The following is a 4,136-nucleotide window of genomic DNA, read 5'->3' on the forward strand; positions in this document are numbered from 1 at the left end:
TACTAAAATTATACTCAATTTATACTAAATTATACTAAAGTTATACTCAATTTATACTAAATTATACTAAATTTATAAAATTACCCTAAATTAATAAAATTATAAAAATCATGCTAAAACTATACTTAATTTATACTAAAATTAAACTAAAATTATAAAATTACACTAAATAACTAAAATGTTAAATAATATATTTTTTTATACAAAAACAACGTGGGGCGTAAGGGAATCACGCCCGAACCACTGGGCGGGCATATGAGCATCACGCCATATCTGCGGTTCGGGCGTATGAGTATCACGCCCTGCTAAACCCAAAATATACCTAAAATATCATCAATAATTACATCAATATTGCTACGAATTTGTGCTGTTTATATCTGTTTAGAATGCTTTTACTCTCGAATATGTTTCTTTCTTACAAGGTACCTAAATATTTGGTAAAATCCAAATAGGAACGAAAAGAGATCAAAAAATAGAATAAAAACCCTACAAAATGAGTTAAAAACGACGAAGATCAAATTACACCAAAACGAGGACAAAGACGAGGTCAGAAACAGAAGAAAAGTCAAATTCTCGGTTGAGGAAACAAATTCTCAGTAGAGAATTTTATGAAAGCCGCGACCGAGAATCCACAATTCTCGGTCGCGACACGCGTTCTTCAGAAACTCCTTCCCTTCGTTCGAAGACCAAAATGATGATCCCCCATTCTTGGCCGAGAATTAAATATTCTCGATAAGAGCAGAAAATCTGTATAAGCCAATTGCACACTTTCGTTTTCGATGAAACGCGTTCGTTAGGGTGGATAAAGACGTCCTTTCACAACGGATACGATCCTTCACAACGGACACGACACTTCAATCAAGACTCTTCAACATCTATAAATAAAGAGTTGATGAAGAGAAGAGAATAGATAGAAGAAAGAGATTAGTATAGAATTTATGCAGAAATTCGGAGTCAAGTGATTCAGAATTTAGATTTCATTTCTGTTCAAAGCAATATGATGTACACACATTGTTTATTTAATAATAACAAACATAGTAGCGTTTATACATTGTTCAAATTTAGTTTACATTTTTGTAGTAGATAGACCAGTCTCTATTACGAAGATTCAACGAGAAGATTGAGTAGAGGATCCGCCCTGAGTCTGACAAACTCTAACGAAACCCAAGGAAAGGATTGACAACCCGTTCACTTGCAAGTCGTAGAATGTTTTCATGATCCTTGTTCTCTGTAAACTTGTATCAATTTATATTTCATCTAATAAAGTCCATTCTATTCGATAGATTTTTATGCAGCACTTTGGTAAAGAATCCGAAGTGGACTGCTGGTGTTTTCATTAAAACGTAGTTTAATTCAAAATCTTTACAAGGAAACTTTGTTGAACAACTTAGACAAATTTCTATCTCGAAAGAGTTTTAATTTGGTTAAGGTAGCGATCTAACCCGACCGTAGGAGGATTGACTACAGTTCAAAGTCTAAAAATTAGACGTTCCGTCATTTATTTCATCGTCATAATTTATACAAAGTTTAAAGTTGTTGAATATATTTGTTTACTTTTCTAAAAAGTACTAAACGTTTTTGTCTTGCAAATTCATTCTTAAAACAAAATATTTTCTAACGTCTTCATACTCTAATCTAATTCTCATTCTAGCAATTTCAAAACCAAATCCGATTTAACGATTTTCCTTATTATAAATCTTAAAAGTATATTTAACCTATTCAAAATAAGTTTTTGTTAAAAAACGTTCCTTGTGGGATCGATATCTTTTATTACTACAAGCGTATACCGTGCACTTGCGGAAATCGCTCAACAAGTTTTTGGCGCCGTTGCCGGGGAACGCCAAAATTTTTGACAAAAAATTTAGATTTTTCGTATTTTATTTCGAATCTAGGTTTATTTATACTTATTCAAACTTTTATATTTTATTTATTTCAAATTACTTACATATTTATTTTTCAAATTCTGTTTTGTAGGTAGTTTCGGTTCGTGCGAAATTTCAGGTTCATGCGCAGTTCTCGAAGTTCAGGCACGTCACCAGATCCTATTGACCCAGAAATTGAAAGGACTCTTAAAAAGAACAAGAGAGACAACAAAAACAAAAACAAGACCCCAATAAAAACCAGAGTTACCGAGCCAGAAATTATGGCTACACTCGTGGATTACGCTAGGCCAGGAGTGGCCAGTGTAACAAATAGTATAGTTAGACCCCAAATTAATGCACACCATTTTGAAATTAAGCCAGCATTGCTTAATATGTTGCAAAATAACGTAACATTTTACGGGTTACCTAACGAAAATCTTAATGCCCATTTGACAAATTTCTTAGAAATTTGTGACACTTTTAAAATTACTGACGTGACTGCAGAAGCAATCAAACTTCGCCTTTTTCCTTTTACTTTGAAGGATCGAGCCAAAGAGTGGTTAACTTCTATGCTAGCCGCATCATTTGAGACTTGGGAGCAATTAGCCCAAGCATTTTTATCAAAAATTTTTCCTTTAGCAAAAACCGCAAGAGTCATAAAAGAGTTAACATCTTTTTCTCAAAATGATAATGAAACTCTTTATGAGGCTTGGGAACGTTTTAAAGAACTTCAACGTTTGTGACCACACCACCAATTGCCCGTTGAACTTTTAATGCAAACATTTTATAATGGACTAAATCCTACAACTAGAGGTTCATTGGATGCTATGTCTGGAGGGTTATTCATGAAGAAAACATCTGCCCAAGCAAGAGAACTTTTGGAGGAAATGGCAATCAACAGCAGTATGTGGCCCGCGGAACGTGGACACATACCAGTAGCGAAACCATCATCCTCAACAACGTCATCGGTTAAAGGTATAGTGAATCTTGATCCAGTTGCGATGTTGCAAGCCCAGTTTTCTACCTTATCGCACAAAATTGATAGGTTTATGGCACCGTGTGATCCTAATGGTAAGCCAATCCAAACGGATGTGGATTATGAAGGTATGAGCGAAATTGAACAGGTAAATTTTGTCCAAGGGCAAAACCAAACCAATAACCTTTATTCCAACACATATAATCCTGGATGGAGAAATCATCCTAACTTTAACTGGAGAGATAATAATAATAATGCTAATGCTAATCAAAATCATACTGCTAATTATCAAAATCAATCAAGAGATACGATTAGCACTTTATCTTCTAAAATCGACAAATTTATTGATGCTATGAGCGGAAAAATAAGTAATCACGACGATGGTTTTAAACGGATCGAGAATAAATTCGATCAGCTTATTAAAAACCAATCATCTAGCATCCATAATTTGGAGGTTCAAATTGGACAACTCGCTAAATCAATTCTGTCTCGCAAAGAGGGAAGTCTTCCAAGCCATACGGACGAAAATCCGAAAGAGCATGTTAAGGCTATCACTCTTCATTCAGGGAAAAATTACTTAGGCCCGGAAATGCCCGGAAATTCGACTTTACCTGGAACTGATTTACCAAAGCCCAAAGAAGATACATTAAATAAAAAAGATGCACCAATTGACTCTAGTACAAAAACTTTTGTACCCAAACCACCTTTTCCACACAAAGTCCGCAATAAGGACTATGACAAACAACTTTTAACATTTTTAGACAAACTTAAAAATTTGCATATTAATTTGACGTTTATGGATGCGATTACGTAAATTCCAAATTATGGTAAATTCCTCAAAGATTTAATTTCAAAGAAAATCAGTTGGGAAGGAATTTCATCCATTTCACTAACTGAAGATTGCACTTCAATTGTGTCAAGTAATTTGCCCACCAAACTCAAAGATCCCGGATGTTTTACCATTCCGTGTAAATTGGGAGACATTGAATTCCCAAGTTGTCTTTGTGATTTAGGAGCAAGCATTAACTTGATGCCATTATCTATTTTTAATAAGTTAGGCTTAGAAGAAGATATCAAACGTACCAATATGGTTTTGCAATTAGCGGATCAAACCACTAAAAGACCATATGGTATAATTGAGGATGTTTTAGTTAAAGTTGATAAATTTATTTTTCCTACCGATTTCGTTATTTTAGATTTTGCTTATGACGTTAATTGTCCGCTAATCTTTGGTAGACCGTTCATGAACACGGGACGTGCTCTAGTTGATGTGTCGGAAGGGAAAGTAGTTTTACGAA

General features: G+C 34.4%; 1 non-coding gene across 1 annotated transcript; it reads right to left on the reverse strand.

Annotated features, from left to right (window-relative positions):
• Window positions 1-2,512: 2,512 nt before the first annotated feature.
• Window positions 2,513-2,619, reverse strand: LOC136204336 (small nucleolar RNA R71). Its single transcript, XR_010675180.1, has one exon. It is a non-coding gene; the product is annotated as a small nucleolar RNA R71 (small nucleolar RNA).
• Between the last annotated feature and the right edge of the window lie 1,517 nt (window positions 2,620-4,136).

The sequence above is a fragment of the Euphorbia lathyris genome, chromosome 8, assembly GCF_963576675.1.
Source record: "Euphorbia lathyris chromosome 8, ddEupLath1.1, whole genome shotgun sequence".
Lineage (NCBI taxonomy): Eukaryota > Viridiplantae > Streptophyta > Magnoliopsida > Malpighiales > Euphorbiaceae > Euphorbia > Euphorbia lathyris.